General features: G+C 39.9%; 1 long non-coding RNA gene across 1 annotated transcript; it reads right to left on the bottom strand.

The window, feature by feature from the left end:
* Positions 1 to 6,392: 6,392 nt before the first annotated feature.
* LOC126640385 (uncharacterized) lies at positions 6,393 to 17,177 on the bottom strand. Its single transcript, XR_007629026.1, has 3 exons — positions 17,044 to 17,177; positions 7,915 to 8,142; positions 6,393 to 7,185 (listed from the first exon to the last, which is right to left on the bottom strand). It is a non-coding gene; the product is annotated as an uncharacterized LOC126640385 (long non-coding RNA).
* Positions 17,178 to 18,136: the final 959 nt, after the last annotated feature.

Below are 18,136 nucleotides of genomic sequence, written 5' to 3'. Positions count from 1 at the left end.
TTTTCTATATTTGACTAAAGCGCTGCTCTAAAATACTCTAATGTTTCTATTTGTTTAAAGTTGAATTTGTTTTCCTCATTTGAGTAAGTCATACAGTGTGTCCTAAAAAGTGTAGTATGCCCTGGAAGCCCTTGCTCAGAACTATGAAATTGTTAGTATTTAATTGGTGCTATCTGTGTTCAACCTCCTATTGTTTGTATTTGAATTGTTACCACATTGTCTATGTGATATTAGTGGCTGCAGGATAGAATTTCATGTTAGGGATATATTTACACTGTTGGTTTTTCTGTGACTGCAAATGTTGCCAACATACCTGAGTGAGGCTGCAAAATCGACCAGGAAAGCCAAATAGTTAAGAAGTCAATCAACACCCTGCTTGATGCTGCTGCACTACACTGCTAGCACTGAGTGCCAATACCCATCTTGTCCATTTAAAACCAGCTTACATAGTTCTTTTCAGTCTGCAGTCAGCTTTTTCACTTCATGTCCACTTCTAGAGGAAGTATAAATGGTTCAGGAATTAACATGCCCATGAACTTGGTGAAGTAACTAGTGATGTTCTTAGTGCAACAGCGATGGGCACTCCTGAGACTGCAGTCCCTCAAACAGCACTTCAGGTTCATCAAAAAAAAAGAAGCAGAGGGAGCATTAGGCCACTTAATAGTGTTAGACTGAAGCAAATCCCTACTTATTGAGAATCAAACCAACCCAAAACAAAACAAAGCAGTAATTTATATTATATGACCTAACTTCAATGGGATTGATCTGATATTGATGCTGAGATTCATAGTCCTCAACAGATGTCAGCTAGTATTCCAAATCAGTTATTACTTCATTTTGAACAACTCCAAAAAAGCATATTCCAATTACATTACCAGTCTTTTGCAATTGTATTTTATAGGAGCCTTATTACCCTCAGCCATCTATCCTCTGTGCCTTTGATGAACACAGACCTTCCTCCTTGACTTTTAATATTAAAAATTATGGATTTGCAGTGAACTATATTCTTTGTCTAAAGAACATTGACTAGAGATTTTTCTTCTGGCTTATTTCATCTTGCTAAAAGCACAAAACTTAGAAAGTATGAATAGTGATTTCAGAGCTCAAGGAAAATGGTAGCTGATTGCTTTCAGAGAAAAGCTATGCCTACTGTTGTCTATGACAACTTTACATAATTCTATCAAAGAGCAGCATAAACTGGGAAATGCTCTGTCTCCAGAAGCATTCTTTTCCTGTTCTATATTTCATACAAAATTCGTTTTCAGATTAAACTTATTTCTAATGGATTAGCAACACCCAAACACAATCTTGACCCAATACAAGCAGTGAAAGCCATGTGTGCTAATGCCAGTTTAAAACTGAAACGAAATTGCTTTTAGCTTCACACTGTCTTTGGATAGGTCACCTATTTGCCTTTGTAGATATATGAAATCTCACTCATCAATTATATCTAAAACAGTATGTCTTCTCACATCATATCAAAGTGTCAGCAAACAGCACTTTTTATCACTTTTATCCCAGAAACATCTAACAGCCTTTGGACAATTTGTCCTTCAAGCATTTTAAGCTTTGATGAATATCCTTGAGGTTAGACAGGCTGCCACTTGAGAGATGTTTCTTCCAGCTTAAATTAAGCTTGTTTCTTAGTCTGCAATATTGGGCAAAACAGAATTCAATCCTACTCAGTATTTACACAAGAGAGCACAAGCCGGGGAACAAGTGAGGCTTTGATTTCACCATTCTTAGTACCAGACGTGCATGACCACATCCCTGAACAAGACAGACTCGTCCTGGGTCACACAGGAGTACACTATCACACTGCAGAGGATGAATGGGCAGGCAAACACAAAACGTGATGCACTGATTTGGTCAGATTAATGTTTTTAATTTTGGCTTGAAGCCAGCTACCGGAAGACAGCTGATAACTTATCGTGAATATCTACATTAAATTCCATATATCATTGAATCTATTTATCGAATAGTTGTGTCTTTTCATTACTATATCATTATAGTCAACTAGAGCAAAGTTTCACAAATCTCTGCTCTTAAGAACAGCCTTTCTTAGCATTGACTTAATTTGAAGTTAATAGAAATGTTCATCTTGCTTGGGCAAGTAATATTGTCTTTATATCCTTGTGACCTTGTAAGAACTGAGAAAGCAAAAAGATCTCACCATTTTATATTTTCAAAATAACAACTAATCAGCACTTCAACACTGCAAAATCATCACAAACAAATTTTTGAATAATTGTAAAACATTTGTATAATATTTGAATTTTCTTTTAATAGTAGTTCTTACCAGTACCGATGTAAATCAAAGTATCTCCTGGGCAGATGGAGCTCGTTAGCCCTTAAAGCAATCCATCTACATCCTAAGGACCTCGCTGCCACCGTCCAAGCTCGCTTGGCCCCGGCAGATGAACCTTAGGATTAAAGGGTGGGCTCAGTTCCGCGCACACTGTGTCTCACCTAAAAAATCCAATGCGCAGGCTGGAAGGTGTAAAGACCTTCCCCGGATCTTCGCTCGCGAAGACTGGCCATTATATATATTATATTATATTATATATTATATCTGCCCTAAGTGGGATAAAATATCAGGTTCTTATTTATGTGCACTGAGAATCTGAACCATTCTCCAAAACTCCTGAATTCTCAAAGTGTTCATTTGACAATTGGAAAAAGGCTACACAGATAATGAGCAGAGTCTGAATACAGTACCACCTGTTATGTGCTGACACTCACACACAGGCTCAGAGTTGTTTACTCACTGATGGAGATGTCAGTTGCTGGTAATTCATTATGTTATTTGAAGCAGCTGAGCAGAAAGCTGGAATACTGGCCCTGAATGACAAAAGCTGTTGGCAATGCAAAATGCTTCTACAAGCCTGTGCTTGGCAGTTAGAGGTGAAATAAGCTTTCTGTCAACACATTAAGAGTGCAATGGAATTGTTCATCTATAGATCTATTCAGTCTTATTTTAACTACATAAACCTGTGCCACAGTATATCTCAGAGACACGATCCTAGTGCAGAAATTTACAGTAGCGGACACAGAGAGGGAATAATGTACATGGAAATTAAATCGTCATTTTACTAAAGCCCTGTCAAAAGGCTTGGATTGCGATAATCAGCCCAGATCTCCAGGCCACAGAACAATCCAACATGCAGAGGTGGCTCCAGTGGTTTTAAATATTTTTCCAAGTTCTATCTTGCTTAAAAATTACTGCACTTTGGCAAAAGTTGTTAAGAACAGACCAATGTTAAGTTTCAACAACCTGGTATTTCTGAAAGGAACTCCAAGTTCCGGCATGTCCTATATATTAACAGCCTGGACATAACTAGTGTTTCTGACCCTGGCAAAGCATCAAGGCCGCTCTGATGGCTGTAAAAGATTCAGTAATCACTAAACACACAAAATTCTTCTGCCATTTTAAACAAGATACAAGAAATAACTCTGTTATTATGTGTCTAATATGCTAGCATGACATTCCTTTTTACTAACCATTCCTGTACTGGACACTGATCTACCGCTGGGACCAAGCCTGGCCAAATCCTTAGTAGTGGCTATTTCACCCCGCTGTTGTGCAACAACTCAGATATGATCATTAGAATGCTAATAATATCACTGTTTCTTATCAGTTCCAAGAGTGGGTTTACCTCCACACTGATTTTCAGTGATAAAAGCAATCCCATAAGACTTTACAGAGGAGAGCATTAAATTAAGTTGATTGCATAACATCATACAGGCTTGGCAAGTCATTATTTAGAAACATATAAAAGGAAGGATACCACAGGATATTTATGGAAAAAGTACCACTCCCACCTTCTTTATTCATTGTCCCCACTTTCCTCCTGCCCATCTACATGCAGGACAGGGAGCTGGGGACAGGAATCAACCTTGCAAGACCTACATTAGGTCAAGTAAATACAGCAGTTAACTTTGGGTGACACTGGAGCTACTCTATTATTAATCCAATTTAGGAGCACAGGTCTTAAATTGAGATGTAGGAAGAGGCAAAGAAGAGCTTTGTTTAATTTTTCACAAACATCATGCAATAGCGACAGCTTTTTCCACAAGGAAAACCAAGCTGTATCCTAAAAAAAAGGACATAGGGATGAGTTAAGAGAAGAGCAATCCTTGAAATAAGTCAACAAAGTTCTTTCTTGAGGTGGTATGCTTCAATATGGCCCCTCTCCTGGTAAGCTGCCAACAGCACCATGTAGTCAAGGTTATTTTGGAGGAGGAACAAATAAAAGGAGAACTACTTTATGTAGGAACACAATGCTACGTTACAAGGATAGAAGGAATGAGAAATTGTAACAAAAGTTTAAGTCAATGGTAGACATGCTAAATATCAAAAAAATTAATGGAAAATGTACGTAAGTGAAATAAAATTACAGAATAAAGATACCAAATGCATGTTTATCAATCTAAAAGACCTTTAAGGATGTACAATAAATATATGGAATGGTAAGACACAAAAATGATAGGGATTTAATATGGTTACTAGTATAGAATTATAAGAAAAAAGTAAGGAAAATAAAGTAAAACTGGTAACACCTGAAAGTGATACATTTTTTAAAGCACTGTAGTAAGACACAGAGTTTCTTACTCTTGAAAGGAAATAAAGAGGCTTATAACTGAAAGAAAATACTTTAACTCAAGGTTGCATTCAATTTCTGAATTCAGGAGATTTTTTTTCCTCTTCAGTTACAAGAATATGTTTCTATCAGTTTTTCTTGCACTAAATTTTTTTCTGTGAATAGATCTGCCATAGATAGGATTGCTTCCAGGCAAATCGTAAAAGCTGAAAAGGTATCAGTGTCTTGTACAGTGTTCCCATCTCAAAATAATTGAGACTGTCCATGTGCTAACATAATTAAGGATATCTTTTCAACTTAAGTGTAGACAAGTTGGACAGTAGTTATCAACAGGTCATGTCTTTCAGATCAGTTACTTTAAAGGCCCCAAAAGCAGTAAAATATGGACATTGCTATTAAGCTCCATACTAATTTATTCAGAAAGCATTCTCCATTTACCTGCAAATTTCCTTAGCAGTAATTCCCTGATACACTGCTTCAATTTAAAAAACACCCAACCCCCCCCAAAATCTACATTTTCTTGGCTTTTTCCCCCCTTTCATTAGTAGATTTCCCATTCCTTAGTGTGACTACAGTTTACTATTATTATTACTTTAGAGGTGCCAGCAAGTACCTATCTACAAATCCTAGACTTTGGGTGGACCTTAAGAAAGCAGCTGAGATTATTGCATAGGATGGAACCTTACACAGGACATATGCAAGCAGCCTTACATGGGACACGTACCAACTAAAAATGAGTTGCAATAAAATTACTCTAAAGAATCTTTCACAAGGAAACAAGAGGCCTTGGTTTTGATTCATAGAAAGTAATGGATTTTCAAATACCATCACAGAGTTGTTTTCAAGATTGCCTGGGGACTTAAGTTATTTATCCTACGCACTGGTTCAACACCAAAAATAGAAGTATGGGCACTGAAAGAAGATAAACTTGACAGGGCTCCAAGCACCTGTAATGGTAGAGTGGCACAAGTTCTGGGACTAACGAAAAACTGGGATGCAGGACTACAGACATGCTCTTGTGAGGAGGAACAACAGAATGGCATCAGTCATGATTAGGGTAAGCAGGCACAGATGTTTCTATGGGCAGCCTATCCTGCTAGCAGAGTGAGACAAGTGAGCTGGCTCCCAAACAAGATAACTACTGCCATTATGTTATTGTGTGTGAGCTAATTCATCCACCTGAAAATTGGGGCTTGTTACTAGAGGTGTGTCACTATGCTGATATAAAGACACCACTTATCTGACAGCACAGGAACTGTGCTTGTATTTCCTAATGCATATAGCATCTTGTGAACATTTCAGTTCAAGTGGTACTATCTTCGTATCTCTATAATCCACTTCACACAAACATGTGCCCAAAAGTACAAGAACACGATCCCCTTGAAAGCGTAGAACAGAAGTGAAGCAAGGTCATTCCAGGAAGAGTAAAATATTTTGGAGAGAAAATAATAGCCATTACGTGTTTAGTAATCTGCATTTTAAATGCAAAGCATGTCTCTTCAGTCTTAAATTCTCCCATTAACACATACCAAGTTTTTGTTTGTTTGCTTGTTTTTTAAATCCCCAACTCTTCCTGGGAAAAATCCTACAAAACCAAGCAGTATAAAATGTAAACAACTTTCCCCTTGGAGGAAAAGGAACAGATTGAACTGTATCTGCTGTTTCATATACCACTGACAAGGCTTAGTCAAAACTTTGTGGGGTGATGGTGGAAATGTTGAAGGATAAGAAATTAGATCTGTATTGATTGTAATATGGTTTTTATTCAAGAGTATTTAATGCAGACTGTAGTACATATGCATTCAAATTTAAATATGCTTACTAGCATGAAAAGTCATTTAATATCACAGAAATTCCAACACAACTAGGGTACAATATCTGAACTCTAACGCTGTCCAATGTAAACAAATACAGAAAAATACTGACCTTAATTCACGACAATCTTTCCTGCATTAACATCTTTATTTCTTATCTTAATAACTAATCTTAATTTGAAGAGCTATATTCCAAGTATGAGTACCAGCATATTTTGAATAAATGTGTTCATTTAGTTCTACGCACAAATTAATTACTGTTTTCTTATTAAATAAACCATCACTATCACCTAATTTTCTTTTTAATCTTTCCAATAAACATGCTATGCAGCTAATTTTTGTGTTACATTTTCTGTCTGGATATCTTGAGCTCCATATGGATTAGCTGTATTTTCAACTGTATTTCCATTTACTATGATGCTTATTTGGAGTAATCTGCTTGGTTCCACTGTGACTTTGCCTCAAAGTTGCCAGTCACTCATCTGCATTTCTCAGCATTCCGGTTAATACATGTCCAGAATGCACTCACTACCAAAACAGATTCCAACTGCTGTTATGAATTATAATACTGAATCAAAACTTTTATTTTACACTACACAGAATTAAAACTTGTAAGAATCTCCTTTCTCCCCATCTTTGTACTTCCAGTCTCAAAACCCAAGATCACCCTTACTGCCAGACATTTTCAGAAATCTCTCCAGGCTTCTTCTATGGCTAGTATGATTCATATGTGTCTGCTGACAGCATGATGATCTCCATTGTGCTATTTTCTACCTGGCAATGGAGTAAGAAGCATTCAGTCAAACTCAAGCACTTCTTTCCATACATATTACTGATGTTTTTTGTACCTGGCTTTCTGCAATGCCCAGTTTGAAATTAAAGCAAAACTTTTAGACATTGTATGGAGCTATGTGCATTTCTGCACTTTATATTAGACTATGGAGGAACATCTTGCAACAATAATGAACAAACCGACTGGGGAAAGGAGAATGAAATTGTTTTTTTTCCAGGAATAGCAAGCTCTATCAGAAAACTGTAGGATGACAGAAAAGAGCAAAATTCTGACAGTGAAAACTACATTGCAAAGAAGGTATGTTAGAACAGTATGTATGTGCGCATTCAGGTAAGGGGATAAGTGAGATTACACAGGCAGCTATTAAGTTATTTGCCTATAAACTAGCCCTCAAGGAATACTTCTGTTCTTATCACATCTGCAATTACTTGTATTGATATTTCTCATTCATCCTTTTTCTCCCACTCTGTTTTAATTTTGACATAGGCAATAGTTTCCCAAACTCAGAATATGATTCTTTACAACTTGTCTTCATGAAAAAACTATTTCTGCTATGAATAATATAGCAATTAAATACCTAGCATTATTGCCAATTTGGAGGTTATTGATCAAAAATCTAAGTGGTGTTGTTTACTTGTCTTCCAACTCCACTGTTCTTTTATTGCTTCCTACTACTAGGATATGCATAATAACAACTGGACATAACCTTGCATTTGTTTCTCTTCCTGTGGGTGTGGACATATTGCATACTGGCTCATGATGTAGAAGGTCACCAGCCCTTCATGATTCTGAGGTCATCGGAAGCCTTCCTTACTCACAGCAGTCGATGCACCATCTCCTCTGATGCGCTCTCCTCGTGCCTCCACTGTTTATTAACGTCTCAAATTAAAGCTGACTGAAGGAAGTTAAACTGGGAGCATTTTCTTTCATTTCACTGCAAAACACAGTAAAAGAAAAGTGAGAGGACTAGATCAACAGAGAACCTAAGTACCTGAAAACCTGTTGGTCTGAGCATCATGTGGGATGTGAGAGGAAGAATTCAAAGCTTCTGGATGTTGATCAGGCTTATGAGTTAGGTGTGAAGGTGCACAGAGGGACCAAGATCCTTGTATATGCACAGAGCAACAGGCATGCTAGAGTTTTAAAATGGAAAAATAAGACCCTCTGGAGCCAGTTTAAATAACAGTTGACAAGAGCTTATTTGACAACCAATTTTCAATACAGGACCCAAAATCTTGTGTTAGTCATCAAAGCCCCTTGTTGGAGTTGAAATCATATTGGCTACTTCATTCAGGAGTTCCTCAGGCTTTGATAAATTGAAAGGATAGAATTTACTTGATTTGGAGAAGATTTTTATGCTGTCTATGATTTTTATGATAGTCTGCCTCATTCTAGCTTGCCATACATTTATGGTTCAGCATGACTGAACTTTGGATATTTTCTAGCTTGTACACACCTGTTTGGCTTTTTTTTTCTGTATAAATGATTCCATTTAAAAACAAGTTTAATTCTTGGCAAGGGCAAGTGCCAATTTCCATGTTCATAACCCAGCCATTTTACTCAATTACTCCTTAATCTATGTATTTTTTGCCCTGAGTTGAACTACCCTTATTCATTTACTAATTAAGTACAAGTCAGATTAAGATCGCCACTTAAATGTTAATGTATTTGTTTGATCAAAATGAATTGCAAGCACATGACATCTCATAATTGGTGAACACAAGATGATAGCTCAAATCCACCTCTAGGCCTACATCATGAAGGTTAACACTTTTCCATTTCAGGTAGCTGAAGGGAATAGAGAGAATCCACAAATATTTGAATTTTTAAGTATGTTTTAGCCAAGATATTGTTCAAGAACTCAATTATTTCAGATTAACCAGCACATACCACAGAGGACTCAAAGTGTTGAGTTGTTTCAAAAAAGATTTAAGACAGACCTTAAGGACATAAACAGCTAGCCAAAGACTACAGTGTTGGCAGTGAACACTCTCCATTGTTCTTGTTGGTTTAACTCCAAAGCAAATTTAAGTATCAGATGAGTTATCCATTCCATTATTGATAATATTAGTAGACAGAATCAGATAATAACATTATTTCATAATTTCAAGCTATTACTTCTCACTATTTGTCAGTTAATTCTCACATGAATTAGCACACCTCCCCGGTTTCCTAGACGTAACTTCTACAGTGCTCTTAAGTGTCAATAATATAAGACTTGTAAAACAAAAATTTTTATTATTACCAGGTAATACCAGTTAAAAATTGAGGATTATAATCTAATACACAACAGAGAAACCTTAAGGAAAATTGCATTTGAGCAAAACACTGGTAAAGACTTCACCATTCTACAGAAGTAAGCTCTGTCAGAATCACAGCTGTTCCAGAAAGGAAAATAAAGACAGAATCATAGTATCACAAAAAAACTACGTTGGAAAGGGTTGTTGGAAGTCACCGAGTCCAACCTCCTGCTTCAAGGCAGTTTAACTGACTTATTAATTGAGGATATCCAAGGCCTTGTTCAATCGTGTTTTGAAAATCTCCACAGAGGTGGATCCCACATGCTGTCTGGGAAGCACATCCCAGTGCTTAACCACCCTCACAGAGAGGAATTTTTACAGTGCCCAATTAGAATTTCTCTTGCTGCAACTTGTGATTGTTGCATCTTATTGTCTCATTGTCACAAAGAGCACCGCCTAAATGACATTACAATGCACCTCCTTCCTCCCACAAACTCACAGCAAGAATTTTCAAAAGCATGTTGAAACCAGTGATTCTGTAATTTATCTTGGGATTTCAATTATGTTTGGGTTTTCAGCACACTTTGGGGATGATAATGATGGCGATCCATCATCCCCAACTCACATATGCCTCTGAAAGAGCTAGGAGCTGAGGATGGGAGACCACAAACTCACCCAAATATTTCATTCTAACCAATTACTGTCAGAGACATGATGTTAAATTAGATGGATCTAGTATAGCTACTCCTGTATTTGTGTGTTCTTCCTTTTCTTCCTTTTAGTTCAAACATTTCCAGTTCAATTGAGAGCAATTGTTCACAATTTGTACTTAGATTTGAAGTTTGCTGTATCTATTTCAGATTTGGAGAAGCTTCAGTGACCACAAGCTTCTGTGCTTTTCACAACAATATTAGCTGATCTGAAGAAAGACATTATCTCTACCGAAAAATCTGAATCATTGATATTCTTAGTTTATCATGTTCACTACTATTTAAGACATTAATTCTTAATTCTGAAGACAGCTTGATAGATGTAAATTATGTTTGTTTCAGTAATTGTACACGTAAATTAACAACTTCACAATGATTATAAAGCAACAAATTAATGAGAAAACATTTGCTGAGCTCATGTGTGAACTCCAGCATTTGCTTTGTATCATTCAGCCAATAAACATTTCCTAATGGTAGGGCATTTGTGTTTTCTGGACAGGTATCTGGACATTTAAGAAAACCTTGTATTTGAGGGTGGAATACTTCTGGCACTTGTTTACCACTTATACCACTGCTAACAGGTTTCCTTGGCTATAACTTCATTTGCAGTTTGTGAATCCACCCAGGAAAGAATAAACCTGTAATTTCTAGTAGCTGGATTCAGACTTACGATGCTGATACTTTGGAACATTAACATAACTTTCTTTGTTGTTGAGACCTCAATGTGATTTTATTACTTGATATAGGCTGTTATTGCCTGGTTTATTTTTCCCTTCTACTAGAATTACTATTGAGGGTCAGAGACCTCCCAAAGGTGCTGTAAAACCTTTAATCCTCCCCAAATTTTAGCATTAGAAAAAGGTTACAAGAAAGATGAGCTTGAGTTTATAAAGTTCATAAGGACCACAAGCACCCAAGCAAAGCTAGGATAACATTAAAGGCTCCAAGTAGCCAGCACTAGGAAGAAAACTAGCTTCAGGCACTTCTGGGATTGGAAGGAGACAAAGACATTTCATCCTTTTGACAAGCTCACCTCCAAGAAGAAAGGTGAATACTAAACCAAAAGTGAGTCCTTGTAAGTGCCAACACAGGCTTGTCAAAGTGGCTACAGCTTTGAAAATAAACCACGTGCAAATCGAGCAACAATTTGTTCCCCATAACCCTATTTTATTTTCCTCTTTTTATAAATTTATTTACAGGACTCACCTTTTTTCTCTGTCAGAAGCAACCTAGGAGCTGTGAATTCTGCTTTTGACTAGAAGATTCTTATGGCTGTGTAGCAAGAGTCTACATGAACCCAGAATACTGGTTTTGGTGATGGCCTAATGGAGGAGTTCAATCTGCAGTTCATTAAAACATTCAGATCAAATGACAGCAGACAGCTTGCCATTCCATAGGAGAATTATCCTCCCTTCCTATATGGCGCTGAAGATTCTTGGAATCTATACTGAAGAAAAATAGCTTAAACAGGAAGAGGTATTTTCTAATGTGTCAACAGTAAAGTAGATTTTAATGTACTCAAAATCTTGGACCAACTGGTGTAAGGCTAGGTTTCATAATTTGATTCTTATACACAATGTGAATTTGTATATAATAGTTTCCATAATATTAAAAATGTATACTTTAAAATTATTTATGTAGGTTTACCTTTTACTAAATTAGTATAAAATTTTCATTATTGATCTCTGCATTACCCCAAAGTATGTCTGGCTTGAAGACACAAGTATACTAATCCCTAATCTCTAAACCCTTAAGACCTGACTCTGGATCACAAAATACGTGGTTAAGATTTTGTCATTCAATCTCCAGCAGTGCATCAGCCCTTCAGAAGATGTGATGAGGAGAACAGGCTAAGTCCAGTAAGGAAGATATCCTAGAAAGTTTAGCTCCTGGAGAACAAGAAAAAGAGAATGTCCCAAACAACTGAAAAAAATGACAAATTTATTTTTTGTGCTATTTTTCTGGTCAATTTTGTGTTATTGCCTGCTTGTAGTAGTAGTACAATGAGAACTATTTCCAAAGTAAGTGAAAGGTGGATGTTAAAATAAGGGTAAGTGAGCGAAACAAAAATAATTACAAAAGTCACCCTCTATGTGTCTTGGAAGTTACAACAACAAAATGGATACCACCTGTGCAGAAAAATTTCTAGAGTTTGAACCACAAGGACACAAAATCTCAGAAGACCTCAAAAAGTATGATGGTTTTAGGTAAGCTTGAAGAAGATACCTAACTGTGTAACTATAAAACTTGACAAGCCACGAAGAAAACAGTGAAATCTTTCAGTAGTTATGCAGGTATCTTTACCAAAGGCAGGGGTGGAACCATGTTTAAGGGTACACACAGATATCTAGTTGCCTGTAAGAGGACCAAGTGGAGCTACCTCTCTGATCCACAGAGGAGGAAGTCAATCAGAAAAAAAACACGTTCCTACAACTTTTTTATACATTGGCCTTAGCATGCTCTGAAGGAATACAAGAACAAGCTGTGTGAAGTCAGAACAAAGGTCTGTATAGCCCTGTATCTGCTCTTCAATGACTAGCAGCGCACGCAGACATGTGGCAAAAAGGAAAGGGAGAGGAATGAAACACAGGGATGGAGAATCCTTTATCAACCTCCATCAGTTAGGAACTTCTTGTCTCAGAATGAGAAAAAAGTATTATTCAAGGGTTGGACTTCATGATCTCAGAGGTCTTTTCCAATCGAGATGATTCTATGATTCTATTCACGGCTAAGCTTCGTGAACGAAGATTTGAGAAGTGCTCTACCCACGCTTGCTACAAGCGCGCTGATGGCTAAAAAGGTCAATGTGAGATAGACAAGTCCGGTTGCAGAAGGCACAGCAGAAAGACTCCCCAGGTGATATCGACGAGATGCGATTCTTTCTGCGTTGTCTTTTCTCCTCGAGAGTGATCCTGCGTGTGTTCTCAAAAGCAGCAGCAGCGTTATAGATGGTGTGTCTCCAGGCCTCCCGATTGGAGGCCAGGGTAGACCAATGGTGGTGATCAATATGGCCAAGGCTGAGGGATTGTTTCAGGGAGTCCTTGTATCTCTTCGGGGCTCCTCTCTTGCGGTAGCCAGTGGCAAGTTCCCCATAGAGCACGATCTTAGGGAGGCGGTAGTCCTGCATCCTGGAGACGTGCCCTGCCCAGCGCAGCTGTGTTCTCAGCAGCATGGCCTCAATGCTCGTGACTGCTGCCTGTTCAAGGACAGACGTGTTGGTCACATAGTCAGTCCAGTGGATGTTTAGGATTGTACGGAGGCAGCGTTGCTGGAAACATTCTAAGAGTTGCAAGTGGTGGTGGTAAATGACCCACGATTCAGACCTGTATAAAAGAGCAGTTAGTACAATGGCTCAGTAAACGCTGATCTTAGTGCTTTTCTTCAGGTGTTTGTTTTGCCACACTCTTTTATGGAGTTTACCAAAAGCTCTGTATGCCTTTGCTAACCTGTTGTCTATTTCTGCATCAATCTTACCGTCTGAGGAGATGATGCTTCCCAGGTAATTAAATTGCTGGACTGATCCGACCTCTGATTCACCAATGGTGATATGGGGATGATGAAAGACTTCCTGAGGTGCAGGCTGATAGAAAACTTCTCTCTTCTTCAAGCTGACTCCCAGCCCAAAAAGCTCAGCAGCCTCTGCAAAACAGGATGTTAAACGCTGTAGAGCTACTTCTGTGTGGGCAACGAGGGTGTCATCAGCATAAAGTAGCTCACGGACAAGGTCTTAGTGTGGGCCTTCAGTCGCCTTAGGTTGAAAAGGCTTCCATTGGTATGATCTCAGATGTAGATACCGTTTTCTTCATCGAGGTCTGCTGTGGCTCTTGGAGCATCATGCTGAAGAAGATTGTGAAAAAATTTGGTGCAACAAAGCAGGAAAGCCTCATGGCAGAAAAATTATGTTTGCTCTTTAGGTCTTTTGTAAAGTTCCACATGTGACCTCAGCAGCTTCTCATCCAACTTCCTCTCAAGGTCCTTCACCACCTTTGTTGCTCTCCTTTGGACACCCTCTAATAGTTTAGTATCTTTCTGATATTGTCGTACCCAGTACTGCATACAGTATTCAAGGTGAGGCTGCCCCAGTGCAGAGCAGAGCAGGACAATCCCCTCCCTCGACTGGCTGGCGATGCTTTGCCTGATGCCCCCCAGGACACGGTTGGCCCTTCTGGTTGCCAGGGCACTGCTGACTGATATTCAACTTGTCACTGACCAGGACCCCCAGGTCCCTTTTCACAGCACTGCTTTCCAGCATCTCATTCCCCAGTCTGTATGAATATTGAGGCTTGCCCTGTCCCAGGTGCAGAATCCAGTACTTGCCCTTGTTGAACTTCATATGCAGTGCAGCTCCTTTATATTCATATCTGTAACAGCACATTTCCCCTAATTTTAAGATCACTGTGTGAAATCTCTGTGCATATGCTTTAGAATAGATGGCCACTGATTTGTAAATAGTATGAGTCTTCAGAACTGTACTCTTTCTTCTGTTTAAAATCTAATAAAAGCTCAATTCATAGATGTCATGAATTGTATAAATATCCACTGCTTCCAAATCAATGTTCCTTTAGTAAATCTAAATGAAATCTTAGTAAGCATGCAGTAAGAATATAAATAATAATTCATATAAATATTTATCCTTAATATTCATATCATAAACCTCCAGACTGGTGTCATTGTATATGTGATAATAATCTTTTATCTTCTGCTTGCATTCAGCTAGACTGTACATAGCAAGATGATCTGTCAATACAAAAAGAAGTCTCAGAACTGGAAACTGATGTAAGTCACAGAGATGATCATCCATCAGCACCATCATCTGAGCACCCAGGTCACTTAAGACAATCATTCTCAAGACAGTGGTATCAAACATAATGAGTTTATTCTTTTATCCCATGAGCAAGTTAAGTCTACAGGAAGAACTTTTTCTGTAGTTTTGAGGCTTCATGAATTAGCTGGATTACAGTGAAATGATTCCAACCAATAGGATGCTTCAACTGGTCTTACCCAATGATACTGGTGGGCCTCAGCTGACAAACTCAGGCAGCTTTTAACTGTGTAGAAGAATCTCCAACAGCATTTATCATCCCATTTTTCTATTGTCAGTGCAAAGGTTTTTACTTACAAAGATCTGTTTAAGTTTTCTTTTGTATCTTCTCATCACTCTGTTTATCTGTTAATTTTAAAGCTGGCGTGATAAATAGGCACGTACTGGCTATTTAGAGAGCACTTTGTTCTCCTTAGTAAAAACAGCAATAATAATGCCTTATTACTACTGATAGCAATGTTGCTGGTTTATACTGTATTGGTAATTTGTATTAGTTGTGTGTGTGGTATGTTGCTTAAGATCTCAGTAACAGATCAGTTTCCCACTGAGCTGGGCACTGTAAAGGAGCAGAAAAAAACCCCTTTTCTTGTAGAGATACTAACGTAGCAAAACTACCTAGGTCCTTTTTTTTTCATGCAAATCTTATTTAGAAAGCTATTACTGATCTCTTTACAGATTTTTGGTTATGCTAAGCCAGTACTCAACCACTGACTTCTGTAGAAGAAAGACATAGGAACACTTGCAGATTTTATGGAATAAAAGTCCAGTCAATTCAGTCAAGGTCAAAAGTGGTTTTGTGTTCATTCATCTACCTTTATACCCTTTCAAAAATAATTTTAGAGAATAGATCTGCTCTTTTAAATATTTACATAGCCCCACCTCTTTGAACAAGTTTCCACAGAAACACATTCTTCTTCCTGACCACATATTTTCATTGGATAAAAAGTCCTGTGTACTATTAATTTCCATGTGCATTTTAAAAGTTTGTTTGTTTTTAAAACAGTTTTTCCTCTGCATTTTTCATCAAAACAGGGAAGTTCTTTTTTCGGTACGAGAAGAGTGGAGCATCATCCAAAAGTCACAGTAGAACCATACTTACCTTCACAAATAGGATATATCCCACACTTACTGTTAGGCAGAAAGGTCAGGAAAATAGTTTGTGCTTAAAGCCAGACTGGATTAGTTATTGCTGATAAAAGGATAACTGGCAGGGTTACACCGCATTGTCTTAAACGGCTCAAGAAAAAGCTGGTTGCAGTTACGCACCACAGAGTTTGACCTGGACAAAGCCTATTAGAAGTCTTCTATCTACTGCCATTAATTTAAAATGACAAAACCCCCTCAGTGTGCTTGCTATGCACACGTGATGTGCTGATCTGTTGGTGGTTTCAAGATCCTATCAAAGAGATGACTGTGTTTTGGAAAAGCCTTCCAGAGAGTGCTGTCAAACGTTTCAAAAGGTGGGACTGCCATGCTGGCATGCCGAGCATGTGGGCAGGCGAGGAGAGGGATACGGGCTGCGGGAGGGCCTCGGCACCACCTCAGCCACGATAGGGGGTTCTACCTTCAGGTCTCTTTCTCTCACCTGAGACATCAAGTGCAAAAGAAGAGCCTGTAAAAGCAATTAAGCTATGGAAAAAGGCTCATCCACATAGCCTAATTGGAAGGTCTCGAACGGGTATTGCTCCCTTGCCATGACTTGCTCCACCAGAGTTAACCTGGAAACCGTGACTCGAGGCTGATGGGTTTATTTTTTCTTGAAGCCAACGTTTGCTTTGGGCTTAATCTCCCACGCACACCCCGCTCCCGGGGCCCCCTCGGGGCTGCCGATGCCGCGGCTGCCGGCAGGCCCAGCGGGCAGGGCAGGGCAGGGCAGGGCTGGGGCGGGGGTCCGCCAAGGCCCTGGGAAGGCGCTGCCCTTCGCTCCCGTGCGGGAGGGCCGGGCTTCCCCAGTTCAGACAAGTCCTTGCCCCGCTCCCGCGGCGGCGGGTTTGGTGCGACACCGTTCTGACATGTTGTAACTGGTTTCCACACCCACCGCGCCCGAGAGCGACGGGAAGTACCTGCGATGAGCCCTGCGCCGCCGTGACTCGCCGCCGCCGCGATCGCAGCAGCCGGGTCGAGCCGCTCCGGAGGAGAGACCCCACCGCGGGGCACCGGTGCAGTAAGTGCGTGTGTCTCCCTTCAGTCTCCCCCCGGACGGGACGGGGAGAGGGGGGAAAGCGGTGGCGGCGGCAGAGCAGCCCCCGCCCCGCCAACATCCCGCCGGGCGCCGAGGGACGCTTGGAACGGGGCCGCGGGGGTCGCGGAGCGGCGGCGGGGGCGGTGCGCGGGGGCAGCGGCGGGCGCGGGGCCGGGCGGGGTGGGCGGCCCGCGGGCGCGGCCCCCGCGGCTCCCACGCCGCGCTCCCTCCCGGCGCCGCGTTGTGCAAGCGGCCCCCTGAGCGGCCGGGATGGGGCGGTAACACGTGCGGCGGCTCCCAGCGGAGGGCCGGCTGTTCTGCCTGGAAAGTTAACTTTCTGATTGAACAAAAAGTCCCAAACCAAGCCAAAAAAAAAAGAAAAAAAAAGAAAAAAAAAAGAAGAAAGCATTAGGAAAGCTTGCGGTGTTGTTTTTCACTTGGATTTGATGTCCTTAGCAGCCATAGAAAATAGTGTCAATAATAATGAAGTAATTGACTGTCACTGCCTAATATAGGTAATTATTATTTGTTCTTGATACAATTCTTTAATAGAAAGGGTGGTGGAAGGCAGCAGTCGTAAAACGCCTGTTTGTTCTCTTAAAGTCTGGTCATACCAGGCCCTTAAGCTGTGGGGAGGGAGGCTCCTTGGCAGAGCCATGGGCCAGAGGTACTTAGGTGGATGCCCCAGGAACGATACCTGATAGAGGAGCTTGCAACAGGCTGTTCCCGAGGTTTAGATTTCCCTTAACAGGGCTGGCAAGGTTGAAACTTAATGCAGAAAATGTCAAAACAATCATATTTCCATTGAAAAAGAGATAAGCACGTTCTGAAGAGAGCACCATGGCCAGGACCTTGCCAAGGACCGGCTGTACAAGGAGCCTGAGGTTAGAGCTGCTCCCCAAAGTTGCTGAATAGGATTTTTTTCAAATACTGTGAATATTAGTAAGGCAGGGAAGTTCCTTATCTTTAGCGCT

The sequence above is a fragment of the Myiozetetes cayanensis genome, unplaced genomic scaffold, assembly GCF_022539395.1.
Source record: "Myiozetetes cayanensis isolate MyiCay16 unplaced genomic scaffold, myiCay2020 scf2-11, whole genome shotgun sequence".
Lineage (NCBI taxonomy): Eukaryota > Metazoa > Chordata > Aves > Passeriformes > Tyrannidae > Myiozetetes > Myiozetetes cayanensis.
Note: the sequence above shows the minus strand (reverse complement) of the source record. Positions and strands in the feature narration are given on the sequence as shown.